A 15,655-nucleotide genomic window follows, 5' to 3' on the forward strand; every position below is an offset into this window, starting at 1 on the left:
GCTGGGAGTGATATGCACCCACCCCTCATATGTCTGGTCACTGCTGGGAGTGAAATGCACCCACCCCTCATATATCTGGGCACTGCTGGGAGTGATATGCACCCACCCCTCATATGTCTGGGCACTGCTGGGAGTCCTCTGCACCCACCCCCATATCTCTGTCCACTGCTGGGAGTCCTCTGCACCCACCCCCAATGTCTCTGTCCACTGCTCCGAGTGATAGGCACCCACCCCTCATATGTCTCTCCACTGCTGGGAGTGATAGGCACCCACCCCTCATATGTCTGGGAACTGCTGGGAGTCCTCTGCACCCACCCCCATGTTTATGTCCACTGCTGGGAGTGATAGGCACCCACCCCTCACATGTTTATGTCCACTGCTGGGAGTGATAGGCACCCACCCCTCACATGTCTGGGCACTACTGGGAGTGACATGCACCCACCCCTCACATTTCTCTGTCCACTGCTGAGAGTGATAGGCACACAGCCCTCACATGTCTCTGTCCACTGCTGGTATTCCTCTGCACCCACCCCCATGTCTCTGTCCACTGCTGGGAGTGATAGGCACCCCCTCCTCATATGTCTGGGCACTGCTGGGAGTGATATGCACCCACCCCCATGTCTCTGTCCACTGCTGGGAGTGATATGCACCCACCCCTCACATGTCTGGGCACTGCTGGGAGTGATAGGCACCCACCCCTCACATGTCTCTGTCCACTGCTGGTATTCCTCTGCACCCACCCCCATGTCTGTGTCCACTGCTGGGAGTGATAGGCACCCACCCCTCATATGTCTGGGCACTGCTGGGAGTGATATGCACCCACCCCTCATATGTCTGGTCACTGCTGGGAGTGAAATGCACCCACCCCTCATATGTCTGGGCACTGCTGGGAGTGATATGTACCCACCCCTCATATGTCTGGGCACTGCTGGGAGTCCTCTGCACCCACCCCCATGTCTCTGTCCACTGCTGGGAGTCCTCTGCACCCACCCCCAATGTCTCTGTCCACTGCTGGGAGTGATAGGCGCCCACCCCTCATATGTCTGTCCACTGCTGGGAGTGATAGGCACCCACCCCTCATATGTCTGGGCACTGCTGGGAGTCCTCTGCACCCACCCCCATGTTTATGTCCACTGCTGGGAGTGATAGGCACCCACCCCTCACATGTTTATGTCCACTGCTGGGAGTGATAGGCACCCACCCCTCACATGTCTGGGCACTGCTGGGAGTGATATGCACCCACCCCTCACATATCTCTGTCCACTGCTGGGAGTGATAGGCACACACCCCTCACATGTCTCTGTCCACTGCTGGTATTCCTCTGCACCCACCCCCATGTCTGTGTCCACTGCTGGGAGTGATAGGCACCCACCCCTCATATGTCTGGGCACTGCTGGGAGTGATATGCACCCACCCCTAATATGTCTGGGCACTGCTGGGAGTGATATGCACCCACCCCTCATATGTCTGGGCACTGCTGGGAGTGATATGCACCCACCCCTCATATGTCTGGTCACTACTGGGAGTGAAATGCACCCACCCCTCATATGTCTGGGCACTGCTGGGAGTGATATGCACCCACCCCTCATATGTCTGGGCACTGCTGGGAGTCCTCTGCACCCACCCCCATGTCTCTGTCCACTGCTGGGAGTCCTCTGCACCCACCCCCAATGTCTCTGTCCACTGCTGGGAGTGATAGGCACCCACCCCTCATATGTCTGTCCACTGCTGCGAGTAATAGGCACCCACCCCTCATATGTCTGAGCACTGCTGGGAGTCCTCTGCAGCCACCCCCATGTCTCTGTCCACATCTGGGAGTGATAGGCACCCACCCCTCACATGTTTATGTCCGCTACTGGGAGTGATAGGCACCCACCCCTCACATGTCTGGGCACTGCTGGGAGTGATATGCACCCACCCCTCACATATGTCTGTCCACTGCTGGGAGTGATAGGCACCCACCCCTCACATGTCTCTGTCTACTGATGTGAATCCTAGGAAGACACCCACCCACCCGCCTGCACCCTTGGTGCAGTACACTGCTCTCCTGGACATACACCCTCCCAATATACTGGTTAAATGCTGCACTGTTAGACGGACCGGGAGGGTCGGCCGAGGACAAGGGGAGAGGTCTCCGGGGAGAGCCGTCTCCAGCGATCGTACAGATAAATAACTTCCCCCCCCACAGACAGACACCACACAAGGAGAAGATTTAGCGTTCTTTATATGCACTTCTTAAGGTACGATGAAATAGTACAAGGAGGTCTGGACTCAGGGGTCCCCTCGACTTAGGTCTCTCAGGATAGGGAAAGGGTAGCGGGACAGTCTGTTTACCAGTCTGGTAGTTCGGATGAAATGATGATTAGCTCACAATCCTCGAGCTTGGTGGTTTAGCTGGTACGGGCCGCGGCAGCGCCAGCAGGTCCCGGTAGAGATGGTCGGTACACGGTCCGCGGCAGCGCCAGCAGGTCCCGGTGAGGATGGTCGTTACAACGGGCCGCGGCAGCGCCAGCAGGTCCCGGTGAGGATGGTCGATACAACGGGCCGCGGCAGCGCCAGCAGGTCCCGACGAGGATGGATGTTGCAGAAGGCCGCGGCAGCGCCAGCAGGCAGGACGATAGTTCGCAAGATAGGGCTACGGCAGCGCCAGTAGTCCGTCAAGGCTGAGTTCTCTCGGTGTCTCTCGACTCCAGGATACAACTGCCTTCCTGCTCCGGAGCTGCCCCAGTTATAGGGCAGGCGCCCTTTGATGTCCGGACCCTCGCGCTTGGAGGTCGGAGGGCCCGGGATGAAGGTGTCCAGACACCCAGCAGGGGGTGGAGCCAGCGCCTGGGGGAGCTGGAGGCGATCGGCACCTGGCGGGGGGAAGAGCCCTTGACGCTTCGTTCTCCCATTGACCTGCCAAGTGGTCCGCTCACCTCCTGGGTGGATGGTGGTGCCGGGATGTCGGGGCCGGCCAGGCCCAGGGTTAGGGTCGGGTGGAGGCCACGCGGCCTCGTGGTGCAGGGCCCAAGATGGCGGCTTGACCCGGCCGGGGGAGCCGGTGGGGGCTGGGGCCCTGTCATGCGGGGAGGGAGCGAGCCCTTCGTGTGGCCTGTCCAACATGCATCCCCCCCAGCTGAAGGCGGGGAGAGTCACCCATCTTCTTGGGGACTCTCCTCGTCGAGGCGGAAAAAGCGTGACAGGCCATCTGCGTTGGCGTGGTCTTGGCCCGGTCGGTGCTCCACGGTGAAGTCCATTCCCTGCAGGGAAATGGACCAGCGCAATAGTTTTGGGTTCTCCCCCCGCATCTGCATCAGCCACTGTAGGGGTCGATGGTCGGTTTGTACCCGGAAGTGGGTACCGAAGAGATAGGGCCGGAGCTTTTTGAGGGCCCACACCACTGCGAAGGCCTCCCTCTCGATGGTGCTCCAGCGCTGTTCTCGGGCCAGGAGACGTCGACTGATGAAGGCCACCGGCTGGTCATGACCTTCGGGGTTCAATTGGGAAAGAACCGCTCCGATGCCGTGGTCAGAGGCGTCTGTCTGCACCACGAATTCCCGACCGTAATCGGGGGCCTGGAGCACAGGGACGGTGCACAGGGCGGCCTTCAGCTTCTCGAAGGCCGCTTGACAATCAGGGGTCCAGTTAATCCGCTTTGGTTGGTTTTTGGACGTGAGACCCGTGAGGGGCCCCACGATGCTGCCGTAGTCCTTCACGAACCGCCGGTAGTAGCCGGTGAGCCCTAAGAAGGCTCGGACCTCGGTCTGGGTGACGGGGGGCTGCCAGGACTGGATGGCAGCAATCTTAAGTTGCAGCGGGGCCACCAGCCCGCTTCCCACTTGGTGCCCAAGGTAGGTCACGGACCCTTGGCCAATTTGGCATTTGCCGGCCTTAATTGTGAGTCCGGCCCGCTGGAGGGCCTGTAGGACTTCTTGGAGGTGGAGGAGGTGGTCGGACCAGTGGCGGCTGTATACAGCGATATCGTCCAGGTAGGCAGCGCTGAACTCTTCGAGCCCCGCCAGGACCTGGTTCACAAGGCGTTGAAACGTGGCGGGGGCGTTCTTCATGCCGAAGGGCATGACCCTGAATTGGTAGTGGCCATCGGGGGTAGAGAAGGCTGACCGTTCCTGAGCCCGGGGTGTGAGACCGATCTGCCAGTAGCCCGCTGTTAGGTCGAAGATACTGAGGTAGCGGGCGGCCCCCAGCCGGTCGATCAATTCGTCCGCTCGGGGGATAGGATGAGCGTCGGTCCGGGTGACAACGTTCAAGCCCCGGTAGTGGACGCAGAATCTCAGTTCAGGTGTGGTGCCGGGGGCAGCGGCCTTGGGGACTAATACAACCGGACTGGCCCAGGGACTGTCCGAGGGCTCGATGACCCCGATCGTGAGCATTTTGGCCACTTCCTCTTGTATGCAGGCCCGTACCCGATCTGGTACGCGGTAGGCCCGGTGTCGGATAGGGGGACTGTCCCCGGTGTCCACGTCGTGCAAACACCAAGGGGTGACCCCGGGGGTGAGGGAGAACAGGGTAGCGAACCGCAGCAGGAGGTTCCGGCAGCCCTGGCGTTGCTCCGGGGTGAGGGCATCGGAGAGCCGGACCCCGTCCACGGAACCGTCATTCTACTGAGTCTTCAGGAGATCCGGGAGGGGTTCGGAGTCTTCCTCTGCCCCACTGTCCGTAGCCATCAGGAGGCTGAGTTCTGAGCGCACAAAGTGTGGTTTGAGTCTGTTGGTGTGGAGGACCCGAAGGGGGTTCCGGGAGGTCCCCATGTCGATGAGGTAAGTGACGGGGCTTTTGCGCTCGACCACCTTGAAGGGCCCCGTCCACTTATCTTGCAAGGCACATGGTTCGGTGGGGGACATCACCCACACTTGTTGACCAGGCTCGAACTCGACGGAGGAGGCATTGTGATCATACCATCTCTTCATGTCTTCCTGGCTGGCCTCGAGGTTCGCCTTGGCCATCTCCCTGAAGCGCCGGGTCTGATTGCGTAGGGCCAGGAGGTATTTGAAGACGTCTGGAGGGGTCTTTAGGGGGGCCAACTCCCAACCTTCCCTGACTAGGCTGAGGGGCCCTCGCACAGGGTGCCCGTACAGGAGTTCGAAAGGGCTAAAGCCGAGGGACTTCTGGGGAACTTCTCGGTAGGCGAAGAGGAGGCACGGGAGTAGTACATCCCACTGGCGACGGAGGGGCTCTTCCAATCCCCCAATCATCCCCTTGAGAGTGCGGTTGAAACGCTCCACTAGTCCGTTCCCTTGGGGGTGATAGGGGGTCGTGAATCTGTAGGTGACCCCGCATTGTTGCCAGAGGGACTTCATGTATATGGAGATGAAGTTCGTGCCTCGGTCGCTGACGACTTCCCGGGGGAAGCCCACCCGGGAGAAGATCCCCATTAGGGTCCGGCCAACCACCGGAGCCGTCACGGTTCGTAGGGGCACCGCCTCGGGGTAGCGGGTGGCGTGGTCCACCAGTACCAGGATGAACCTGTGTCCTTGTGCCGTGCGGGGGTCCAGGGGCCCCACAATGTCTATTCCTACCCTCTCGAACGGGGTGGTGACCACAGGGAAGGGTTGCAGAGGGGCTTTCAGCTTACGGCCACTCTTCCCGCTGGCTTGGCACGTGGGGCAGGACCGGCAGTGGTTCAGGACGTCGTTCCTCATTTTCGGCCAGAAAAAGTGGGTCACTAGGCGACTGTAAGTCTTGTCCTGGCCCAGGTGTCCAGCCAGGGGGACATCGTGGGCCAGGTTGAGTAGGAAGTCTCTGAAGCGGAGAGGTACCACCAGCACCCGACCGGCCCCTAGCTCCGCGATTCTCTGTTCGCTGTATAGCAGGTCGTTATCCCAATAGACCCAATGAGTTCCGGTGGCGTCCCCTGCGCTCTGGGCGCTGGCTTGCTGTCGGAGTCCCTCGAGGGCGGGGCAGGTCTTTTGCTCCTGGCGGAACTGTTCTTGGGTGGGCCCCCCTTCTTGACGCCACTGAGCCAGGCCGGGAAGGTCCTGGGGTTGCGCGACTCCTTCGGCCGTTGGTTCTGGGGGGTTGGCTTCGTCATTGTCCTCTACTGGGGCGACCGGGGGTGGAGGTGCTGGCCATTCCGGTTCTTCTGATCGGGGGACAGCACGGGCGGCCATGGACCGGGTGGTTATGCAGGCCCAGTCCGGGAGGCCCAGCATCCCCAGGTGCTCTCTTCTCTCGACGGTGGCCCACGGGGAACTCTCGAGGTCATTCCCCAGGAGGCAGTCCACGGGGGCATCATCCCGGACCGCCACCTTCAACAGGCCGGAGACCCCTCCCCATTCGAATGGGACGCAGGCCATTTGACATAGACTTTCGGAATTGTCGGCTGAGCGGACGGGGCAGAGAATGTTCGGCAGGATCTGCTCGGGCTTCACCAGGTGACAGCGGACGGCCGTCACACTGGCGCCCGTGTCACGTAAGGCCTTGGCCCGACGCCCATTAATGGTCACCCACTGACCGTATTTCCGGGTGTTGGCGGGTAGGGGAGCCCGCGGGACCATGTCTTTTCCCCCGAGGCACGCTAGAACCATGGCGGCCGGTTCCCATTCTGGCCGGGCCGGCTCATATTCTTCCTGTTCCTCTGATAGTCGTTCTTCCCCCAGGGCGGCGGCAGCTACCTGGCGGGGCCTTGGTGTTTGGTTCTGCGGGCAGCTCGGGTCATTGGCGTAGTGGCCGACTCGCTGGCATCGGTGGCACGTGACGTTGGCTCGGAACCCAGGACGCATCGGGGGGTTGCCCCGGCCGGCCGGGGGCGGGGTGCTGGCCACGGGCGTTGCCGGGATGGTGTCTCTCCCTCGGCCCTGGCCTCCTCCTCCTCGAGGACGGTGCTGGCCTTGGTTGCTTCGGTTCTGCTCGTGTGGCCCTCTCCGGCCCACTCGGGTGCTTTCCCATCGGTCAGCTTCGGCGGCGAGCTGCCGGGGGTCAGTCAATTTACTGTCGAGGAGGTGCTGCCTGAGCTCGACGAAACAGTTGTTCGACAGGTGCTCCCATACCATAAGGTTAAAGAGTTGTTCGTAGGTCGTGACCTGGCTCCCCTTGATCCAACCCTCGAAGGCTCGGCTGAAATAGTTAACGTACTCCACCCAAGTTGTACCCGGGATCCGGGTGCAATCTCTGAACCTCTGGCGGTACATCTCGGGTGTGAGGCCGTAGCGGGTGAGGAGGGCAGCCTTCATGTGGTCGTAGGACGACATTTGGTGATCTGGGAGCTGCAGCAGGGCATCGCGACCTTCGTTGACGAACCTCCCCCATAGTCCGGCTCCCCAATCACTCCGGTCGATCCGGTGGGAGGTCATGGCGATCTCGTAGGCTTTGAACCACTGTTGTATGTCGTCTTCTCGGACATACTCTCGGACAACATCCTTGGGGATGTGGACTTTTTTCTCGGTTGGCCCCGGGGTGTGCGGTCGCTCAGGCACCCCCGGTTCTTTATTCTGTTTCCGAAGTTCTATTTCCGCCAGTTTGCGCTCGTGTTCGAGTGTTATTCTCTTTTCCTCAAGCTCTCTCTGTCTCTGCTTTTCTTCTCGTTCTTCTCGGAGCCGCATATGCTCTAGATTTAGTTTCTGCTCGGCTAACTTGAGTTCACCGTCCATCTTGAGTCGTGCCATTTCCAACTCGTGTAATCTGGTTCTTTCTCTTTCCTGGATCTCCTCCTGCGAGAGGCCCGTTCCCCGCTCCTCGGGAGCCGTGGCGTTCCCCTCCGGTGTGACACTGTTTCGGTCGGAGGGCCCGGCGATCCCAGTTTCTGTCCACGACTCAAGGGCGCGCTTCAAATCATCTTTTGTACTCAGGCCGGTGGTAGCAATGCCTAGTTCCATGCAGAATTCTTTTAGTTCGCGGTGGCTGTATTCTTCCAACTTATCCATTTGGAATCTTTCAGTGGAACCGCTATCTTTGGCTGACATCGTGGTTTTGTCGTGGGGTGAGCTACTCTCTGTACGATTACGCGTTGATTCGGATCGCGCCGCTGGCCACCAATGTTAGACGGACCGGGAGGGTCGGCCGAGGACAAGGGGAGAGGTCTCCGGGGAGAGCCGTCTCCAGCGATCGTACAGATAAATAACTTCCCCCCCACAGACAGACACCACACAAGGAGAAGATTTAGCGTTCTTTATATGCACTTCTTAAGGTACGATGAAATAGTACAAGGAGGTCTGGACTCAGGGGTCCCCTCGACTTAGGTCTCTCAGGATAGGGAAAGGGTAGCGGGACAGTCTGTTTACCAGTCTGGTAGTTCGGATGAAATGATGATTAGCTCACAATCCTCGAGCTTGGTGGTTTAGCTGGTACGGGCCGCGGCAGCGCCAGCAGGTCCCGGTAGAGATGGTCGGTACACGGTCCGCGGCAGCGCCAGCAGGTCCCGGTGAGGATGGTCGTTACAACGGGCCGCGGCAGCGCCAGCAGGTCCCGGTGAGGATGGTCGATACAACGGGCCGCGGCAGTGCCAGCAGGTCCCGACGAGGATGGATGTTGCAGAAGGCCGCGGCAGCGCCAGCAGGCAGGACGATAGTTCGCAAGATAGGGCTACGGCAGCGCCAGTAGTCTGTCAAGGCTGAGTTCTCTCGGTGTCTCTCGACTCCAGGATACAACTGCCTTCCTGCTCCGGAGCTGCCCCAGTTATAGGGCAGGCGCCCTTTGATGTCCGGACCCTCGCGCTTGGAGGTCGGAGGGCCCGGGATGAAGGTTTCCAGACACCCAGCAGGGGGTGGAGCCAGCGCCTGGGGGAGCTGGAGGCGATCGGCACCTGGCGGGGGGAAGAGCCCTTGACGCTTCGTTCTCCCATTGACCTGCCAAGTGGTCCGCTCACCTCCTGGGTGGATGGTGGTGCCGGGATGTCGGGGCCGGCCAGGCCCAGGGTTAGGGTCGGGTGGAGGCCACGCGGCCTCGTGGTGCAGGGCCCAAGATGGCGGCTTGACCCGGCCGGGGGAGCCGGTGGGGGCTGGGGCCCTGTCATGCGGGGAGGGAGCGAGCCCTTCGTGTGGCCTGTCCAACATGCACCAGGCCCTATGACAACATTTGTGGCGTGTGTACGCCTTGTATCACTAATGTACTGGTGCCCTAGGAGTACGCGTGATGCGGTCCGTACCCACGCACTCAGAGCGTGGGTACGGTCCGTACCCCTGCATCACCACAATGATGGTGGTACAGGCCGTACACACGCTCTGAGGGCGTGGTTATGGGTCATACCCCTACGTCACCCCAACAATGGTGGTACGGCCCGTACACACGCTCTGAGGGTGTGGGTATGGCCCCGACCGCCATTGTTGGGGTGATGTAGGGGTACGGGCCGTACCCACGCTCTGAGGGCGTGGGTACGGGCCGTACCACCATTGTTGTGGTGACGTAGGGGGACGGCCCCTACCCACGCTCTGAGGGCGTGGGTACGGGCCGTACCACCATTGTTGGGGTGACGTAGGGGTACGGCCCGTACCCACGCTCTGAGGGCATGGGTACGGGCCGTACCACCATTGTTGGGGTGACGTAGGGGTACGGGCCGTACCCACGCTCTGTGGGCATGGGTACGGGCCGTTCCACCATTGTTGGGGTGACATAGGGGTACGGGCCGTACCCACGCTCTGAGGGCGTGGGTACGGGCCGTACCACTATTGTTGGGGTGACGTAGGGGTACGCGTGGTATGACCCGTACCCACGCCCTTAGAGCGTGGGTACGGGCCGTACCCCTACGACACCCCCACAATGGTGGTACGGCCCATACCCACGCCCTCAGAGCGTGGGTACGGGCCGTACCCCTACGTCACCCCAACAATGGTGGTACGGCCCATACCGACGCCCTCAGAGCGTGGGTACGGGCCGTACCCCTAAGTCACCACAACAATGGTGGTACGGCCCGTACCCATGCCCCCAGAGCGTGTGTACGGGCCGTACCACCATTGTTGGGGTGACGTAGGGGTACGCGTGGTATGACCCGTACCCACGCTCTGAGGGTGTGGGTACGGGCCGTACCACCATTGTTGTGGTGACGGGACGCGTCCACGTCCACTTCCGTTGTGGCGGGATGCAGGGCTTGGCGGACACGCCCCCGAAGTGACCAGACCATGGAGGTACTGTATGTACATGATATATGTGTTATGATTTGGGTAGGGGTTAAGTTGCATGCCCCTCACCCCCCCCTTTGACCATGGGTGTTGTTCTGACCTCCTGCGGCGTCTGCGTCGGTTTCTGTGCACCAGGTCGTAGGCTAGGAGGGCCGGGATTACACGTAGGATGGGGTCCATGGCTGTCCGTCGCGTACAGGTGCTCCTTCTTCGCATCGTCCTCAATTTCCCGGGAGTTTTTGGCTGCCGTAAAAAATGAGCCGTGCGGAGTGACGTAGGCACGAATCTTACTTGCTGGTCCGTAAAACGCTGCCTGACTCCATCCGGACGTCACGTACGCGATGTCCCGGATCGCAATTGTGGGTATTTTTTAGCCGCACGTAGTTTTGTACGAATCGTACGGAAATGGTATTTCTGTACGAATCGTACTTGCTGGTTTGTAAGGAGGATTTCCTGGGTACGAGTCGTATGGAGAAAACGCTCCGTACGACCATTCGTACCCGGGTTTTCCAGGATCGGAATCGGCACCTTAATTTTTAATCTTTCATATTTTTAATGTAACATATTAGTATTGGTTAATACAATATTGCATTTTAATATAGTACTTTAGAAAACAATCATATTTTTACATCACATTTTTATATATATACACTATTAATAGTTTATTCATATTATTAATATGTGTATTATTAATAGTATTAATAATTACATTGGTTATATTTTCATTATTGTTGTAAAAGGAATCTTACATTTTAATTTAATTCTAGTTAACAAAACATAATTTTACTTTCATAGTATATTTTTTATATACACTACATATGTTTTATTAATATTATTGATATGTATTTATTAATATAAATAATTACATCATTTAAGTTTCTTGGTTTTTGCTGTAAAGTTATGTATTTTGTTAATATTTTTATATATTTTGTTCATGTGTTTGAAATGTTGAGTCACTAATCCAATTTATTTTTAATAATAATAATTAATATATGTGTTATGTTATTTATTATTATTAATGTTGTACAAGTTTTAAAGATTTTGTGAAATTAATTAAAAAAATGTATATTTATAGAAAATATTTTTGGGCTATTTTGGGTAAGTTTACTGCATGTTTTATTATATTTTAGTTTCACATTTATATTTATTCAGCCATTTTTGTTTAGGGGGACTACTTTTTTAACCGCTTAGGTGTCGATTCCGATCCGGTAAAAATATTTCCCTTACGACTCGTATCCGTATTTTTTTACGTACGAGTTGTACAAGTCCCATACAAACGGCGAAGTACGATTCGTACCGTTAAATTACATACAAATTCCCTCGGGAAAAGTCTACAAGACGTCCCCGGACAGATTTACGTATGAGTCGTAAAACTGAAGTCCGAGCGCACAAGTCCGATCCGTACCGGCGTTCCGAATCCCCAAGCGTAATGGAAAACGTACCGTATGGAGCGAACCTTTACGACCACTACCCCGGTACACTTGGGCCCGGGGTACGAGTCGTACGGACCCCCCACCCAAACCCGCACATGTACGCCCCGTACCCCAGCACCCGCGTATGTACACGCCGGACCCCCCCACCTCAGCACCCGCGCCTATACGCACCATACCCCAGCACACGCATATGTACAGGTCGTACCCCCCCACCCCAGCACCCGCGCATGTACGCGCTGTACCCCAGCACCCGCGTATGTACACGCTGGACCCCCCACCTCAGCACCCGCGCCTGTATGCGCCGTACCCCAGCACCTGCGTATGTACGGGTCGTACCCCCCCGGCACCCGCGCGTGTACGCGCCGTACCCCAGCACCCGCGTATGGTCGCGCCGTACACCCCCACCCCAGCACATGCATATGTAAGCGCCATACCCCCCACCCCAGCCCCGTACTCGGACGCACCGTACCCCAACACCATACCCCAGCATCCCCCCATGTATGCGCCGTACCCCAGCACACGCGAATGTAAGCGCCGTATCCCCCCCACAGCACCCGCGTATGTACGCCCCGTACCCCCCACCCCAGCCCCGTACTTGGACGCACCGTACCCCAACACCGTACCCCAGCATCGCGTATGTATGAGTTGTACAACACCATTGCACATGTGAACACTGTATAACAACATAGCCATGGACGCACCTTACCTACGCGAAAAAGACTCGTACTGAACCAGGACACTGTAAAACAGCACAAGGACTCTCAATTCGACTCGCACAACACCACAAAACACGTCTTCAGGACAAAAAACAAGTAAAAGACTGACCTGGCACATCCAAACAGTCAAACAGAGGCCCAAAATCACAACCACCTCTTATAACACACCTACCAAAAGTTCAAACACAGCCACACCCTCAAATGGACCAATAAAAAGGGCCCACAAACACAAACCATGAGCCTTTGCAACAGACCCGCTGCTGACAGACATCAAACACAAACAACTGCACCCATACACCTTAACTCACACACCTTCACACAACCTCCTTCACACAGACCCCCTCCACACATACACACATACCTACACATTCACACCCACACACCCAAAACCATCCACACCCACACCCCACACCATGCCCACAGACAAGAATCCAAAGTTCACAACGGAGGAGCTGTACATCCTTGTCAACGAAATCATCAGAGTCGAGCCACAGCTGTTTGGAACATTGGTCAGACAGACCAGCATATCCCAAAAAACTAGCCTGTGGCAGAGGATCGTCGATCGGGTAAATGCTGTTGCGCCCATCAGAAGGACCAGGAATGAATGTGAAGCCAGGTGGAACGATCTGTGCAGGGCAGTCAAGCGCAAAATGAACGAGGAATACGCCCAGAGTAACATCACAGGAGGTACATTACCATCCCTGGGAGGAGAAGGTGATGGCCCTGCTTCCGCCGGTGGGAGTACACGGAGTCGAAGGAGTCCGAGAGCCTGGTGAGTACACAAACAACTCACGTACATGGTGGGAATGGCATCCACACCCCAACTACAACAAATGCACTCACCTACCCCCAAGCCCTCACCTGACACAACCACACTCTAAACAACGCTCAGGCCACTAACATGAGTATGCCCCATTTACAAAGCAAGGCCATGCCATGTCCCAGCCTACATGAACCACAAACCCAAGACAGGATGTCCGGGATGGTGGGAGGGTGGGGATCACTTAACATATTGTACAACTCTGAAACAGACACCAATGCCCTCAGCCCATATGGCCCAGGTACATACCCATGCACCATGCACAATGCACAGGGACTGGCAAAGTACTGACAAGGTAGGTGACATTTGGCCCTGCTGTAGGCAGCACAAGGCCCTCCTGTGACAACTGCAAAATCTAACACAAACACAACCAGCTCAGATATCTAGGACAGGAACTCACACTAACTGACATGGCAGCATGCACCATGGGGGGACAGATACATCACCTGGGAGACCAACTGCCAAATCACACTACACCCACCAGCAGGCACCGTAAATCATTCAACAATCGATCTGGGTACTTGTAAGGCACGCTACTTCCCTGTCAGGGTCTCAAGGCGCTGAGGGGGGGGGGTTCCAATACTGCTCGAAGAGACAAGTCTTGAGGAGACATCAGAAGGCAAGTAGGTCTTGGGTCAGTCGTAGGTGGGTTGGGAAGGTGTTCAAGCTCCTGGCGGCGAGGTAGGAGAAGGATCTGCTGCAGCCGGGCGTACGTTGGATGCGGGGGACAGCTATGAGGGCGAGGATGCCGGAGCGGAGCTTGCGGGTAGGGTGTAGAAGCTGAGTCTGATGTGCAGGTAGGCTTGTCCAGCGGTGTGGAGTGCCTTGTGTGCGTGGCTGAGGAGCCTACAGGTGATCCTCTTGTCGATGTGGACCCAGTGCAGGTCTCTCAGGAGGGGGGTGATGTGGCTGTGGCAGGGGGCGTTGACGATCACTTTTGCCGAGGCGTTGCAGAAGCGTAGTATCCGCCGTTGGTATGTGGATGGGAGTCCTGCGTCGAGTGCAGTGGCGTAGTCCAGTCAGCTGCTGACGAGGGCCTGTGTCACTGTTCTACTTGTTTAAGTCGGGATCCACCAGTAGATCCGGCGGAGCATGCGTAGGGTGTCATAGCAGGAGGAGGAGACGCCGTTGACCTGCTTGTACATGGAGAGGGAGGATGCGAGGATCAATCCTAGGTTGCGTGTGTGGTGGGTGGGTGTCGGTGATGTCCCCAGAGCGATTGGCCACCAGGAGTCATCCCAGGCTGAGGGTGTGGGTCCCAGGATGAGGACCTCCGTCTTGTCCGAGTTCAGTGTCAGATGGCCACTCCGCATCCAGTCGTCTCTGGCCCTCAGACCCTCGTGGATGTTTGTCTTGGTGGTGTGAGGGTCCTTGGTGAGGGAGAGGATGCGCTGGGTGTCGTCGGCGTAGAAGATGTCTTAGAGGTTGTGGTGGCGGGCCACTTGTGTGAGGGGGGCCATGTGGATGTTGAACAGCGTCGGGCTGAGTGATGATCACTCACCCCTCACACAAGCACACACCCCCGGTGCAGCCAAGGGAGTCACACACTCTCACAATGGACATGTGACACAACAAGATCAAGCCTCAGCCAAAAAAGCATCCAAGGCCAAATGCGACATGTCAAAGACCCTGGATAACCTTTCAATCAGTCCCCTGCAACATACCCATCCACAAGTGAACATTGATGTGAATGCTAGGCACATACAACTACCTGGAGGAACTGTGGCAACCTGAACATGTATGAAACTTGGATGTTGCATGAAACAGCATTAACATTGTCTCTCTCTCTCACACAGGGCAACGTCATGGATCTCCCCCCAACACTGGGGGGGAACAATCACAGGCCCAGGCTCGGCAGGAAGATGATCCCACCGGCAGCGACGACTCTCAGCACTCTGTGGATGACCCCAACCAACCTGGACCCTCTGGTGCCCCAGTCCCTGCAGCACCTGCGTCAGGTACATCTGTGCCAACCACCACCCCCATTCTTGCCACATCCCAGGAGACACCCAGGAGCCCTGCCCGCACAGAACAACTGAGCCAGTCTGACCTGGAGGGACAAGGTTCTCCGGCCACCCAGGAGGAGGCAGACAACCCTGCAAATGCCATCCCTCAGGGGTCCGGTAGACCCGATGTGCCCACAACGGCAGGCCAGGCTCGTGTGGGCAGGGGTGGTGGGAGTGGAGGCAGGCAAGGCGCAAACCTGACCAGTCAGCTGAGGGAACCGGTATGTCACACATACGCCACATCTTGGAGACATACCGGCGTGACACCAGGGGCATCAGCCAGGTATTGGGGACCCTCAACGAGATTAAGAACCAGCAGGCCGAGCAACACGCCAGTCAACAACAACACCAAGGACATATGGAGGCAAGACTGGCTGAGCTCCTGGCGGTGCAAACGGACATAAGCCGTTCACTCCATCGGATCGCCCACAACATGGGCAACCCTCCCTGTGCCACCAGGCGAAGACCAGAACCAGCCACAGGGAGGGAGGAGGAGGAGGATTCATCCGACGGAGCGTCCCAAGCATTGTCAAGGCCTGCATCTGAGGGTCCCGCAAGGAAGGTGGGTCGTCGACGGAAAAGACCGTGGGAGGCAGCGGACCATCCACATCTCCTAGGTCAACTGGCC

Source organism: Triturus cristatus, chromosome 7, assembly GCF_964204655.1.
Source record: "Triturus cristatus chromosome 7, aTriCri1.1, whole genome shotgun sequence".
Taxonomy (NCBI): Eukaryota; Metazoa; Chordata; class Amphibia; order Caudata; family Salamandridae; genus Triturus; species Triturus cristatus.